This window comes from Rattus norvegicus, chromosome 4 (genome assembly GCF_021556685.1).
Source record: "Rattus norvegicus strain SHRSP/BbbUtx chromosome 4, alternate assembly SHRSP_T2T, whole genome shotgun sequence".
In the NCBI taxonomy this organism is placed as follows: Eukaryota; Metazoa; Chordata; class Mammalia; order Rodentia; family Muridae; genus Rattus; species Rattus norvegicus.
Window position 1 is genome coordinate 4,133,291 of NC_141537.1, and position 16,801 is coordinate 4,150,091.

At 38.4% G+C, this 16,801-nt stretch overlaps 1 long non-coding RNA gene across 1 annotated transcript; it reads right to left on the minus strand.

The window, feature by feature from the left end:
* Positions 1-882: 882 nt before the first annotated feature.
* On the minus strand, positions 883-4,188 carry LOC147994642 (uncharacterized). Its single transcript, XR_015685865.1, has 2 exons — positions 4,001-4,188; positions 883-3,111 (listed from the first exon to the last, which is right to left on the minus strand). It is a non-coding gene; the product is annotated as an uncharacterized LOC147994642 (long non-coding RNA).
* Between the last annotated feature and the right edge of the window lie 12,613 nt (positions 4,189-16,801).

Genomic DNA, 16,801 nt, shown 5'->3' on the forward strand with positions numbered 1-16,801 from the left:
AATGATTCTTTTCTTTTTCTTCCAGTTTCTTCCTTCCATTTTTGATTTTAGCAAATTACAGCCACTTGAAAGGAATACAATTTTAGCCCTTTTCACTGTGCCCTCTGCAGAGTATGGGCTTGAATTTTGAGCCATCCTGGGTCAGTTTCTATTCAAAACCATAAGCTATAGTCAGCTATACTTAGGAACAAGCTAAACCTGTTCACTGTGTGTAGAATGGAGACATTCTAAGTAACATAAGGGATTGCTGGCAATGAAATGAACATTGCAGTTGTTCTTGATACAAGGGGTGATGTCAACATCAGTGCAAGTCATGTCAGTGAAAAGGCAGGATGAAGTTAGAAAATTTTGAAATTAAGTTTCTATAGAAGACAGTTAAATTTAAAGTTCTACCATTCTCTATGGATATCTCTTTGGAAATTTCTATCATCGAATTGAGTTATTTATACATTGGTCTTGAAGAGAGCTCAGCAAATGCTGTTTGTGTTCAGCAACAGGAAAAACACAAGGAGTCTGGGAGAAGGACTCAACAGGAGTTGCTTGTGGACAGCAGCAGGAAAATTCATGAGGATCTTGTCACTCCTATCTATTTGCTGAATTCTCCTTTTTTTTCCTATAACATCTCATTACTCTGGGGCTAGAGAGGTAGGGGAGTGTTGTTGAAAAAAAGGAGGGCTGGAGCTAAATCCCCAGAACCTATAAAAAGTTGGTCTTGATGGTGTGTACCTGCAATCCCCAAAGCTTGAGAGAGATGAGTCACACAAAGAAGTGTGTTACAATACAAAATCAAGACACTCAACATGAACTTCGGGCACACACACAGAAATAGGCACCTGTCCTGTGCTATCGTCTCGCCAGCAAGAATGCACGCGGACACCAGGATCCTTTTGCAGCAAAGTGTTTACTGTACTGCTTTCTTGAACAGGGACAGGGGGACCTCAAGCACTCGCCTTATATAGACAGCAGGCTGAGGCTATGCTAATTGTCCTTCAGGGATTGGCAGAGCATGAGTTATCTTATTAGCATGGTGCTGCTCCCTCATTAGCATATTACCGGCCAACTGATGCCAGGTGCAAAGCCTGTGCATGCGCAGGACTGTTGTTCACCACAGGAGGGCACCCTACATTCTCCCCCTTTTTTGATTAATAAAATGACTGGTCTAGATCTGGGTGTCAGGTCAATCTTGTCATTGCTCCTGTCTTAGGTCGTTCTCATCCAAACCTGGCCTTACCCATCATAGAGTTACCCTATCGCCACCGGGCCCCATGTCTTAGGTTGGTCCAAGCTCGAGGAAAGTTGCCCGTCTCTGTATACAATGACTCCACATGACAGTGGCATAAATGATCTAGGGCGAACTCTTAATCTTTCAAAGAGGCCAGTCATATGTTGGGAGAAGCACCATTATTAATGGTGGTCATAGCCTGGTAAACAACCACTTTGTGTCTGGCATGTTCTCTTTTTTAAATGGCCGATAAGCCAGAGACCTACTCCGCATCTGAGGAGGACAATAGCTTCCCAGGCAAACATGCCTGCCCACTCCTTAAAAAGGGGAGAAAGCATTGGTGATCCATGAAGATAGTCCCTCTGTGAAAGAAGCATCAACGATTCTTGTGGAATTCACGGTTACAATGGCCTCACGCAGCTGCTCCATCAAATTGTCAAATTCACTAGTCCAATTTCTTTGGCTGTCGAGACGGCGTAGGCCCGCCCTGTCTGGCCGGCCACCAGCCAGAAATCCAGGTGGCATTCAGCTTTTACAGGACCCAGATGAATCCCGTGGCAAATTAAACCACGCTGCAGTCTGATTCTTATCTAATGGCAAAAGGGGCAAACAACTTTGGAAAGCAAAACTCAACCTCCAACAAACAATCTAGTCTCCAAAATCCAGTCTCCAAGACACCGAGTCTATACAAGGTTCAACTGTCAATTCTTACATATGAACGCATGATGGTGCGGTCTCCAATACCTCAACAAAGAGACATTGCCCTAAATTCTTTTAGAAGCCTGGTTTATAGAATAAGAGTTCCATAAAAATATTATCTCAATTAAGACCTGTTTCCCTACATTGACTCATGCCACATGTTGTCTAGAATAACTCCGTTCAAATTAACAGTTTTATGTCAACTTTGTTACCAATGTTACACTTTTTTTCTCAACTTTCTGTTACCAATGTTACATTTTTTAGCCATATCCAATAACATAAAAGCCAATAGTCCATAACCAAGGCATGTAGGGAATAATTATACATTTAGAACCAATCAGAAACAAAATTGAAGTGGCTACACATATCTTCAATATTTAGACCAAACACCATTATGACTTTTCTAGCTGTGATTTTAAGAGAGGCACCTTGTCACCTGCTAAGTCTAATAATCAGCTCAGGTTATTATTAGACGCTCATCCCCGGGTAGCTTCTCCAGCTGACCCAGGCTCCTACTACAGGTGCAAGGCTCCAAGGGCTGATTAAACAGCTTTTTATTCATTTGTTCCTTTTTTGAAACGAGTAATAGCAAATCAAGGTGTGAACGACCAGCAGATAAAGTTTTTTTTTTCCATTTTCTCTTTTGAACATGAAACATAAAACATTTAAGCAACAAAAACAAAAAACACAGACATAAACTGACATACATGGACAGCTTGGTGCACCAAGGACAGATAATAGACAGAGGGGAAAAACTAGATGGTGTCCCACCAAAGGGACCCTGATTCCAATAGGAGTCAGCAGAGAGGTAGGATTTCCCCTTTCCCACCACTTCCACGGTGACCATCCACTCAAGTGGAGTTGATATGGACGATGGATTGTCTCAATTCCTGGACTAGTCCATCAACGTGTTGAAACCAAATTCCTGTAAGATACTGAGATATAATACAGGATATCTGAGCAGCACGACTGACATTCACAAATGGTATGGAAGTGAAACACAGTCCTGAATATTTCCACTCACAACCCAATTACATTAACTCCATCAAGCTGTGCATGGGCGTTGAGATGTCCTTGGGGGTGGGGGGTAGGAAAAATGAAACTAATGCTGTAGCTGATGTGTCCTGACTGGTCCCAGCTGAAAGTCCTTGAGACCAGGAATCCAAGTAGGCACACTCTGTAAAATACATCTTTGAAGACAAAAGTTTAGAATTGAGATATCTTTTTGTTTGATTCTCCTGAATAAATTTTTCAGGCAGTCTACCTCTATCAAGTCTGATCAGTATGACTCTGTGAAGTTTCCAGAGCCTAATCACACCTTTTACAAGCACAAAGACAAAATTTTTCTCCCAAAATACTGTATTCCTTTTATCTCCTTTTCTTTTCTTTTTTTCTTTCGAGACCTTTTCTCCCTCCGACATACTTTCTTGTTGCTCTGCAAGGACACTCTGACCTGTCCTAACGACTGTAACAGCGTCCCACACAAAGAAAAAAATAAACAAAATTACCAGCCTTGCCCACAAAGGATCCATAATGTTCGGTTTCTTCACAGTGGCTCTCCACCTAGGCCCATATCTTTCTTCTTCATAGCGAGCTGCCTCATCTTCTAAATCCTCTTGCTCAGAGGGGCTAAGCTCATCTGTTTCTGAACTATCAAGCCCCAAAGCCTCTAACTCCTCTACCGGATAAAGGCTTTTTTTCAGGGTTTTCTTCTCCTTCCCCTGTTTCTCTCCCAGGGCGTCCTTTCCCCTATCTCTCGCTTCCTCGGATCCAAGGTCTTTGGAAGGGCTTCTTTTCTTAGGTGCACCTTTCCTTCTTAAAGCTTCTAATCTTTCACCTCACTCTGTTTCTGACATGCTGTCCTGTAACTCCTCTAACGCCTTGTCATGCTATTACTGTTGGGCGGCATTTCTCATCTTCCAGGCACGATTTCTGACTGTGCCTGGTGGCAGCCGCAAAATGTAAAACCAAAGGAAAAAGAATGAGCGCTGCCAAAACAATAACAAAAGCTTGCACGCATCTTCTAATGGGGGAGAAATATGAGAGAGATCAAGACTAAACATGCCTCTCAGAGCTTACCTTCGTCCTGCAATTCTGAATCCTCTCCGGGAACGGAGGGTCTCCTTGGCGCCGGCGAAGGTGAGGCGATTTTTCCCGGGTTTCAGCACCAAATGTCCTGAGCTATCGTCTCGCCAGCAAGGACGCACCCGGACACCAGGATCCTTTTGCAGCAAAGCGTTTACTGTACAGCTTTCTTGAACAGGGACAGGGGGACCTCAAGCGCTTGCCTTATATACACAGCAGGCTGAGGCTATGCAAATTGTCCTTCAGGGATTGGTGGAGCACCAGTTATCTTATTAGCATGGTGCTGCTCCCTCATTAGCATATTACCGGCCAACTGATGCCAGGTGCAAAGTCTGTGCATGTGCAGTACCGTTGTTCACCACAGGAGGGCGCCTCTTCATTTCTTAATTTACTATTAGTGGATATTTTATTTACTTACATTTCAAATGTTATTCTTGCTCCTGGTTTCAACTTCTACAACCTTGTATCCCCTCTTCCCATGCCCTGCTTCTAAGAGGTTGTTTATCCACTCAAGGACTCCCTCCTTCCCTCCCCCATTCCCAGGCATTCCCCTACAGTGGAGCATTGAGTCTTCACAGAACCAAGGGCCTCTTTTCCTGTTGATTCCAGATAAGGCCATCCACTGATGCATATGCAGCTGCAGATATAGATCGCTCCATGTGTACTCTTTGGTTGCTGTTTAAGCCCTGAGATCTCTGATGAGTCTCGTTAGTTGATATTGCTTTTCTTCCTATAGGTTTGAAAATTCCTTCAGCTTCTTCAGTCCTTTAACTACTCCATTTGGGTCCCTGTGCTCAGTCCAATAGTTTGCTGTGAACATCCACCTTTGTATTTCTTGTGCTCTGGCAGAGCCTCTCAGGAGACAGTTATATCAGGCCCCTCTGAGCATGCACTTCTTGGCATCATCAAAGTTGTCTGGGATTGGTGTTTGGATGTGGGATGGATCTGCAGGTGGGGCAGTCTCTGGATGGCCATTTCTTCAGTCTCTGCTCTATATTTTGTGTATTTCTCTTGTGAGTGTTTTGTTCCCACTTCTAAGAAGGACTGAAATATCCACGCTTTGGTCTTCCTTTTTCTTGAGCTTCATGTAGTTTGTGAATTACAATTCACAAAAGGTATACCTTGGGTATTCTGAGCTTTTGGTCTAATTTCCAGTTATCAGTGAGCGCATATCATGTATGTTCTTTTGTGATTGGATTATTTGACTCAGGTTGATATTTTCTAGTTCCATCTATTTCCCTAAGTGTTTCATGAAGTCATTGGCTTTAATAGCTGGGTAGTACTCCATTGTGTAAATGTACGACATTTTCCGTATCCATTCCTTCCTTTTTTTCTTCCTGTGACTTCCAACAAGCAGACTAAAAGTTAGAGCAATGCAGTTCCTGGTGAGATAGATCAAAGGCCACATTACTTAATTCCTTGCTGCCAGGCTACAGATGCCAATCTCCTAAACTATCAGCTTTTTGCACAGAGAAAGAACAAGAAACTTTTCAGACTTTTTCAAAGTTATTGTCAGCATTTCAGTATAATTAGAGAACTAGAATGTTTGAAACCTTCAGACTTCAAAGCCACACTAGAGTCTTATTCTGTGCCCTGTCTCTAACTTCTCCATGCCAGGAGGCTCCTGGCATCTAAATTGGCACCTTAAAAGAGGCAGGGACTTTGAAGAAGGTAAGTCTACACAGATTGGACTCTCAATTGGACCTTTCAGACCTGTTTATAGAGGGTGAGAAATAGGAGTTGATATTGCCAACTGCCGTCAGCAAAGGTGGAAATTAGGTACCATGAGGTTTGTGCCAGAAGCCATCATCTCTGGCTGTAAATTGACTGCTGCCATCTGCAGTGGCAGGATAGTAGGTGCCATCACAGCCAGGTTGGGTTGGTTGAGTACCATCAATGCCAAGGGTACATCAGGAATCATCAGCTCTGGTTTTCATTGCCTGCTACACCAGGCAGTTCTCAAAGCATTTCTTTTGGGAGCTATCAGCACTAATATTAGGTCTGGAACCATCAGTTTCAGGTTATGTGCATTTCTTTTATCTCTCAGGATGGAACAACGTGAACCCTTGACATAGAGTTCTTTACAGATGTTATTAAGCATACTATTAAAGAAAAAAGGGATTAGGGTTAGCTCTAGACAGCTGATTGACTTTCTTCAGTTTGTATAAATGGTCAGTCCTCAGTTTCCAGGAAGGAGAAATTTAGATATGGGTACATGGGAGAAAACACGGTTAGAGACTGAAAACTGGTTTAAAGTGAACAGAGGATTAGGTGTGTCCACTATAGCATTTGCTATTTGGAATGTGCTTAGGAAGGCATTGGCTGATAAGCAAAAAAAAAAAAAAAAAAAAGCCACATATGTTCAGGAGACAATAGATTCACCTCCGTGCGAGGAAACTCCTTTCCTACTGTGTCACTTAGGATCTAAGTTCAATGTTTATTCTTCAACAGAAAAATCTAAGAAAAGTAGCTCAGAAGAAGGTAGTGATGAATCAAAAAAGAAAACATCAACCTCTGAGAAGCAAGCTAACTCAAAAAAGAAATTAACAAAATATCATAAACATATCTGGTCTACCCTGCAGCATTTAAAAATAAGTCATTCTATAAGACTCCCTGATAAGGGGTTGGGGATTTGGCTCAGTGGTAGAGCGCTTGTCTAGCAAGCGCAAGGCCCTGGGTTTGATCCCCAGTTCCGGAAAAAAAATAGAAAAAAAAAGACTCCCTGATAAATATAAAAAGAGTCCAAACAGGTTGTGATCAGCTGCTGGTGTACTTTCTGCTCTACAACAGGGTAAATTGTTAGGCTGTTTTTTCAGTTATTATGGAGAATAAAAAAGGTTAAAAATTCCTTTTGGGAATTATTGTCATTTAAATTCCTTACAACTCCTCATGATCAATTTAAAGAAGCTAGAGCCCACAAAACTAAAGATAAATATATATATATATATGTAATTGTCGGAAAGAGAGTTATCTAAGATGTTTGATAAATAAGGATGAGAAAGAAAGAGTTAACATTTGCCTAGGAATTTTATGTAGTCTTTGTTTTTAATATCTGAGTAGTACTCCATTTTGTAAGAGTACCAAATTTTATGTATCCATTCTTCAGTTGAAGGACATCTGGGTACTTTCCAGCTTCTCGCTATTATAAATAAATCTGCTATGAACATAGTGGAGTATGTGTCCTTGTTATATGTTGGAGGATATTTTGAGTGTATGCCAAGCAGTGGTATAGCTGGGTCCTTAGGTAGTTCTATGTCCAATTTTCTGAGAAACCACCAGACCGATGTCCAGAGTGTTTCTACCAGCTTGCAATCCCACCATCAATGGAGGAGTGCTCCTATTTCTCCACATCAATGGATAGAACTAGAAAATATCATCTTGAGTGAGGTAACCCAGTCACAGAACACACATAGTATGCACTCACTGATAAGTGGATATTAGCCCAAAAGCTTGGAATACTTAAAAAAATCGCAGATCATATGAAGCCCAAGATTAAGGAAGACCAAACTGTGGAGGCTTCATTCCTTCTTTGGTGGTAGAACTAAATACTCATGAGAGGAAATACAGGGACAACGTGTGGAGCAGGAACTGAAGAAAAGGTCATCCAAAGAATGTCCCACCTGGGGATTCATCCCATATACAGCCACCAAAGCCAATCACTATTGCTGATGCCAAGATGTGCTTGCTAACAGGAGCCAGATAGGTGTCTCCTGAGAAGCTCTTCCAGAGCCCTACTGATACAGACGAGGATGATTGAAGCTAATCATTGGACTGAATCAGGGTACACCAACTGAGGAGTTAGACTAAAGACTGAAGGATCTAGAGGGGTTTGCAACACCAGAGGAAGAACAACATCAACCAAAAAGAACCCAACCTGAATTCCCAGGGTCTAAATCACCAACCAATGAGTACACATGAAAGGACCCATGACTCCAGCCACATATGTAACTCAGGATGGCATTGTCCAGCTTAAATAGGAGGAAAAGCCCTTGGTCCCATGAAGGCACATTTCCCCAATGAAGGGGAAAGCCAGGTGGGTGGGAATGGGAGCCGCCTCATAAAAGCAGGGAGGTATCGGAAAGGAGGGGAAAGGGGATAAAATTTGAAATATAAATCCATAAATTATTCAAGAAAAATAAAATTGAAAAAGAAAAACATAAACATATGAAATGTTTATGGGTATGGGGAAAAATTTTGAAGAAACAACTCCCCCAAAAATGACTAAGGAAGTTATAGTAAAAATAGTAGCTGTAGCTCTAAGAGCATGGAGATGCTTGCCTAACAGAGATACAAATACCAAAAGGCTTGTTAATATGATATAGAAACCAGAAAAAAAATTGAGAATTCTTTTGCCCAGATGATAGAGGTTTTAAAGCCAAAGATATTATTTTAAAATATCTTGCCTATACCCACTTGTTACTCTCTCCTAAAGACAAGTTAAAAATCTGTTAATTTATTTAAAACATATGCTGAGGTTGTTACTCCATAATTTTAGTGTGTATCCCTAACAACAACCACACAATGCTAGAACACCATACAAAATCTTTCTAATCAAGGACAGAAAATATTTATTAATTTAGGGTTTGCTCAAAAAATTATTCAATTAACCAGACTGGGCATATCATTCAATAATATCCCAGTAAGGCAGGAGGTACCATAAATTTTAATGCTTCTTGCTCCAATCAGAGCAGAAACTCAAACTAGTTGCCCTCCTTGTCTGAAAGGGTACCACTGGCTTAAAAAGTTCCAATCTAGCTATCATAAAAATGACACTCGAAATATCCAATAAAAAAAGAGATTGAAAAAAAAAGGCACTCCCCTATCTGGTGCTGTAAGCCCCAATAATACAGTTATCTTATTAAGTCAGAAAAACATTGTGAGGGTCCTATCTCAGGCCCCTCAAACAATAGAAGCACTTCAAGAGCCTCAGGCAACCAATCCATTTGTCCTTGGAGAACAATCTAACAGCTCCTGCAGGCAAACCCTGGCAGTACAGGACTGAACCTCAAAAACTATATTTACTCATGACCTCCTCAAACAGCTTACTTCGATTATTAGCATCGTAAAATATTTTTTCGCACACAAGAAACCTTTGCATAACAAACAAATGTAGTGACTATATTTATTGTCTTTTAAATAGTACAGACAATCCCATTGTTTAAAAAAAACTATGTCATTGTTTTATACCTATTTTACAAGTTTAGCTGCAATATTCAGAATTACAATTCTTGGTTCAGTTTAGAAATTACCTTTGTCTATTGGACATATTCGAGTTTATTCTGATTTCTCATCCTTTGTATGAAGATAATGAAAAATTTAATTCATTCACAACAAATTGTTGCTTTTGCTAGGAAAATAAGTTAGCAAAATCTTGCAACATCATCAGATCACCTCTCCACTCAGGGAAATTGCTCCTAACAAAATTTAATACAGTTCTCAATCAAGTTCATGTTGTTTTGCACTAATAACTTTGAGAGTGGGACCATCCCGGAATCTTACTTGTCTAGAAAAAAAATCACATCATTTAAGAAACCTGACACTTCTTCTACAAGTAATCAAACAGCAATATTTTTGTGCTTTTAGTAGAAATGGACCCAATAGCCTCATTTGTGTGAATGCTTGGCTCATTCTGAGTGGACTTGTTGGAGTCCATTTGGCCTTGTTAGAGTTAGTATGTCCCTAAGCAGGAATGGTTTAGAACTCCAAATAGTTAAATTTTGTCCAGCGTCTTTTCTTCTGCTGCTTGTCGATAAAAATATAGAACTTTCAGCTTCTTGTCCCATACCTTTTCTGCCTCCATACTACAATGTTTCCCAGCATCATGAAATGGACAAGATCTCTCAAAATGTAAGTTAGCTGCAGTTAAATGTTTTCCTTCTTAAGATTTGTTATGGTCATTGTGCGTCTTCACATTCAATAAACCCAAGGAAGAGAGGCTTGTTCTTTTTAAAAGTTTGGAGGAATATTGACTTTGGAACTTTCTTTTAGGACAACAGTGAAATCTTTTAAATGTTGCTTAATGAGCCATCCAAGGAAGGATATGAAACAAAATGTTGCTGGGTATGATTAGTCTTTGAGTTCCTGGCTCAAGTGGACACAGAGGTGATTAAAATTAGTATGTGACATAGAGATTGCTGCTTAGATATCTTGGAAAATAATGATGCTGTATTTTTTGAAGTAGTTTAAAATATGTGCCTGAAGCTAAAGTGTAGAGCTATAGATTTATTCCCTTTGTAGAGGAAATGTCAACATAGCCTCTTATTAACCATTGTCTGCAGTTATTAGTGCAGTTATATGAATACATATAAAGAAAAGTAAGAAGCTGAGAATGAAATATAACTGTGAGGAACTGATTTCATACTTCCCAAAAGAATAAGAGTATATACTTGTAATCTAGTGATTATGTGGAAAGCAAGAGAGAGAAAAAGAGAATCTCTTTAAGTTTACTCTATAGCAATCTAGGTATAGGTGATTAGAAAACAAAGAAACCCATCAGGCAGATATGCTGGTGCAAGACTTTATTCCCAATAGTCTACAGAAAGAGACAGGTGGGTATTTCTGAGTTCAGGACCAGCATGATATACAAAACAACATACAGTAAAGTTGTGTCTCAGTGTTATTAAATAAACCAAACAAGCAACTGAGCACTAAATGAATGAAATGCATAGATTCATGAATGCATAATTAAATATATGTATACATACATAAATAAATTGAACTCTTTATAAATAAGGCGAATAGCTAGGAACCAACCTGCGTATGTTTTGTCTTGAATTCATACATCCTGAAATCCATAGAAATGTATGTATTAAGAGGTGAATATGCACACAGTCTCACACAAAAACAACATAATACTCATAATGATAAAAATATAAAGGGTATGGTGCTGCATTCTTTTTAACCTTATCTATTCATATGGAGAAGCAGGATTTTCTATGCTTGTTCTATGACACTAGTCATTCCATGCTGCCATAATAAAAAAATTATATCAGATAAATAACTACAATGGCCACATATGAAATAAAATTATCTTTGAAATATTATTTAATTAAGATATTATTTTTTAAAAGTTGTTGAGTTGATAATAGAATAGTGGATTTTTATAAGGAACCTGAGAAGGCTAGATATCAACAAATCTGCTATTGGGAGAAATATGATTCCTGATTTGTAAACAGAATGTGTAAGGAATCAACTTATAAAATATAAATAATATGTGATTTGAGGATCTATAACTAATGAGATATTACCTACTCCTAACACATTTACCTAAGGTAGTTCATCAATTCATAATGAAGACATTAAATTACATGTTTTATAGAATCAAAGTTGAACTAGAACATTTTGTGTACTAAATATGTGAATGTGTGTGGTATATATGGTATATATGATTATATTATTATGTTTTTACGTCACTTATACACGTATAACTTTAAGTACTACCAGTATATTCTTGCTCTGCTACTTGCCATTGAAGAGGTCAATGGGAACCCCAATCTTTTCCCCAACATATCTCTTGGATTTGATTTCTACAAGGTCAGATTCACTGAGAAGGAAACACTTATGAATACTGTTGTTGGGCTCACTGCTCATAGGCAGAGAAAGGATTTGCCTAATTCCAATTGTAAAAAGAAAAAATTTTCTGCTGCAATCACAGGAACATTATGAATAACATCTGCCCAAATTGGGACATTGCTTCAGCTCTTGAAATGTCCCCAGGTGAGAAAATTTGGATGTGCACCCTGAGAGTCAATTTTCTTAGTTCGTATTATAGGTGTCTTTACACTGAAAGAGCCATTTATCAATTATCCAAACATCAAAATATACCCAGAGTTCAATCCAGATATATTTTGCTTGTAAAAGATAGGTTGGTGTAGTAAATGAAACCAGGTAAGTCCTTAAAAATTACAGACTTAACGGAAATTTCTGTAAAATCTAGTAAATGGAATGTTATTTTAAAATCTTCTCCTGTTTTCGTCTATTGCTTCAGGAATGAATTTTTATTTGATATTAATTTTCTTCCTTTTTTCACCAATTTGGTTCAGATTACTTTTGGACTTTGTGATCTTGCCTTGAATGACCATGGTCTATATTCTTCTCTCTACCAAATGGTCCCCAAGGACACATCTCTTTCCCTTGCCATTGTTTCTTTGATGGTTCATTTTAGGTGGTCATGGGTAGGTCTCATCCTCCTTGATGACCACAAAGGAAATAAAATTCTATTAGATTTTAGAGAGGAGATGGAGAGACAAAGAGTCTGCTTTGCTTTTGTAAAAATGATCACAGCCACATGGGCTTCATATTTTCCAAGATTCTGGTAAATATGGATGAGACAAATGTAATAATTGTTTATGGTGACATTGATTCTCTAGAAGATCTAATGAGAAATATTGGGCAAAAATTATTGACATGGAAAGTCTGGGTCATGAGCATTGATCACCATGCTGCTGAAGTTACTGATTATTCCATGTTTGACTCATTCCATGGAAACCTAATTTTTAAGCACAATTATAGAGAAAATTTTGAGTTTACCAAATTCATTCAAACATTTAATCTTAATAGATACCCAGAAGAAATTTATCTTCTGAAGTTGTGGAATTTGTTCTTCAAGTGCTCATTTTCTGATATTAATTTTCATCTCTTGGACAACTGTCAAATCAACACTTTTTTGGATGTGTTACCTGGTCATATATTTGATGCAGCCATGAGTGAAGAGAGCATTAGTATTTACAATGGTGTGTATGCTGTAGTGCACAGCCTCCATGATATGAGACTTCATCAAGTTCAAATGCAACTATATGAAAATGGAGAAGGGATGTTTTCCCCCTATGGCAGGTAATAATTGCTATATATTTTATTGACACCACACTAACATATGAGATTTTCAATGACACTAACTTATGTCTTAAAAAATCAGATTGGTTGTCCACAGTTACAGAAAATTTTTTGTTTCTAACCTTATTTAGACATTAATGCAGCTTCAATAATACATTGCTGTGAAAAGATGTGTATTTACTAGAAGCAAATCTCCTTATTCAACATTAAGTTCATTTCATCAATTTATAGCTCTGCAATCTAACCATGATAATAGTTACAATAAAAATAACACTTTATATATTGCTTACAAGCAAAATAGAAACAGAAACATTTATGTGAAACACCGATTGTTGATTTATACTTAAATGATGCCCTTAATTAATTTCTAAATATCACCACTCTCATTTTAGACACTCAAACTCTAAAGGTATTCTGAAAGCAAATGTTTGTGGGTAGGTTTCAAGAAATTTGAGCTTTTCATGGGTCATTTGTCACCAATTGCTTACTTGAGCTTGGTTCAGAATTTTCACTTAAAGATCAATAATCAAGAAGCAAAGTGATATTCTATACACTCAGCTTGTCACTTACTCAGCAATACTTGAAACTTCATTATTGTTGATGGTCACATCAGAAGTTAAAAACAGTAAGACACATTCCAAAACCCACATCTTGTTATGCCCCTTGGGCACAATATCTTCAGCTTAACAATTTCCTGAAGGACCTTGAGGTAAGAGACAATAGGGGTTTAGATTGGAAACAGAGAATAGATGCAGAATATGATATTCTTAACCTTTGGATTTACCAAAGGGTCTTGGACTAGAAGTGAAAATGGGATCCCTTTGGAAATGCTCCCAAGGGTAAACAGTTGTCTTTATCTGAACAGATGATTCAACGGCCAGAAATATTTTCAAAGGTATGTTATGCATTATCTAAATGCTTTGTGCTAACACAATTATGTTTTCTGATATAATGATACTTGACTGAAGTTCCTTTATAATTCCACTATCAGTATGAAATACCATACTAGTATACTGACTATTCGGGTTCCACGATTCAGATCAATGGAAGTAAATAGTGGTCAATAAGTCCCCCACTCTTTATTCATATGAGGATTAGGTTTCCTTTATTTGTCACAAATTAGGGATGGGACACATGATAAGAAGAAATTTCCGTCTCCAAATGACTTATGTATTAATGTGCTGGAAAAAGATCTCTCATGCGGGATTAATATAATGAAACAATATTGAAATTTAAGTTTTTCCACAATCTTTATTAAATTGGATATTTCTTATTTACATTTCAAAAGATATTACTTTTCCCTGTTTATAGGCAAACATTCCCCTCACTCCTCCCCTCCCCATATAGGTGACTGTTCCCCTCCCCATCATCCTCCCACTACCGCCATCCCCACAACAATCCCTTTCACTGAGGGTCCGGCCGTGGCAGGGCCAAGGAATTCCCCTTCCACTGGTGCCCCTACTAGGCTATTCCTTGATACCTATGAATTCAGAGCCCAGGGTCAGTCCATGTATAGTCTTTGGGTAGTGGCTTAATCCCTGGAAGATCTGGTTGGTTGGCATTGTTGTTCATATGGGGTCATGAGACCATTCAGCTCTTTCAGTCATTTTTCTGATTCCTTCAACAGGGCGGCTGTTCTCAGTTCAATGGTTTGTGGCTGGCCTTCACCTATGAAGGGCAGATGGGGTCTTTCCAGCTTCTGGCCATTATAAATAAGGCTGTTATGAGTATAGTGGAGCATGTGTCTTTGTTGTATGTTGGAGCAATTTTTGGGCATATGCTTAAGAGAGGTATAGCTGCATCCTCAGGTAGTGTAATGTCCAATTTTCTGAGGAACCTGCAGACTGATTTTCAAAACGGTTGTACCAGTCTGCAATCCCACCAGCAACGGAGCAGTGTTCCTCTTTCTCCACATCCATACCAGCATCTGCTGTTGTCAGAGATTTTTATCTTAGTCATTCTGACTGGTGTGAGGTGGAATCTCGGGGTTGTTTTTATTTGCATTTCCCTTATGACTAAAGATATTGGACATTTCTTTAGGTACTTCTCAGCCTTTTGATATTCCTCAGCTGTGAATTCTTTGTTTACCTCTGAACCCCATTTTTTGATACGGTTATTTGTCTCCCTAGAGTCTAACTTCATGAGTTCTTTGTATATTTTGGATATAAGCCCTTTATCATTTGAAGTATTGGTCAAGATCTTTTCCCAATCTGTTGATTGCCGTTTTGCCCTAACGTCAGTGTCCTTTGCCTTACAGAAACTTTGTAGCTTTATGAGGTCACATTTGTCAATTCTTGATCTTAGAGCATAAGCCATTGGTGTTTTGTTCAGGAAATTTTTTCCAGTGCCCATGTGTTCGAGATTCTTCCCTACTTTTACTTCTATTAGTTTGAGTGTATCTGCTTTGATGTGGAGATCCTTAATATACTTGGACTTAAGCTTTGTACAGGATAATAAGAGTGGATTGATATGCATTCTTCTACATGCTGACCTCCATTGCTGAAACTGCACCATTTGTTGAAAATGCAAATCTTTTTTTCATTGGATGGTTTTGGCTCCTTTGTCAAAAATCAAGTGACCATAGGTGTGTGGGGTCATTTTTGTGTCTTCACTTCTATTCCACTGGTCTATCTGCCAGTCTTGGTACCAATACCATACAATTTTTAACACTATTGCTCTGTAATATTGCTTGAGTCCAGGGATAGTGATTCCCCCCGAATTCGTTATATATTGAGGATAGTTTTAGCTATCCTGGGATTTTTGTTATTCCAGATGAATTTGCAAATTTTTCTAACTCTATGAAGAATTGGATTGGAATTTTGATGGGTATTGCATTGCATCTGTAGATTGCTCTTCATAAAATGGCCATTTTCACTGTATTAATCCTGCCAATCCTTGAGCAGAAGAGATCATTCCATCTCCTGAGATAGTCTTCAATTTTTTCTTCAGAGACTTGAAGTTCTTATCATACAGATCTTTCACTTGCTTGGTTAAAGTCATACTGAGGTATTTTATATTATTTGGGACTATTATGAATGTTTTCATTTCCCTAATTTTTTCCTCAGCTTGGTTTTTGTGTGTGTGTGTGTGTGTGTTTGTGTGTGTGTGTGTGTGTTTGTGTGTGTGTGTGTGTGTGTGTGTGTGTGTGTAGAAGAACTCTACTGATTTATTTGAGTTAATTTTATACCCAGCTATTTTGCTGAAGGTGTTTTTCAGGTTTATTTGGTGGAACTTTTGGGTCACTTAAATATACAATCTTATCATGTGCAAATAGAGATATTTTGACTTCTTTGTTTCCTCTCTGTATCCCTTTGATCTTCTTTCAGTGTCTGATTGCTCTGGTTGGGGCTTTGAGAACTATATTGAATAAATAGGGTGAGAGTGGGCAGCATTGTCTAGTCCCTGATTTTAGTGGGATTGCTGCATGTTTCTCTCCATTTAGTTTAATGTTAGCTACTGGTTGCTGCATATCACTTTTACTATGTTTAGGTATGTTCCTTGAATTCCTGTTCTTTTCAGTACTTTTATCACGAAGGGGTATTGAATTTTTTCAAATGCTTTCTCAGCATCTAATGAAATCATCATGTGGTTTTTAATCTTATAGTTTGTTTTTATAGTGGATTATGTTGATTTTCTCCATATATTAAACCATTCCCAAATGCCTGGGATGAAGCCTACTTGATCATGATGGATGATTGTTTTGATGCATTCTTGGATTTGGTTTGCAAGAATTTTATTGAGTATTTTTGTGTCAGTATTCATAAGGGGAATTTGCTCTGAAGTTCTCTTTCTTTGTTGGGTCGTTGTGTGGTTTAGGTTCAAAAGTAATTGTGGCTTCATAGAAGGAATTCAGTAGTGCTCCCACTGTTTCATATCTGTGGAATAATTTGGATAATATTTGTATGAGGTCTTCTATGAGGGTCTGATAGATTTCTGCACTTAACCTATCTGGACCTTGGCTCT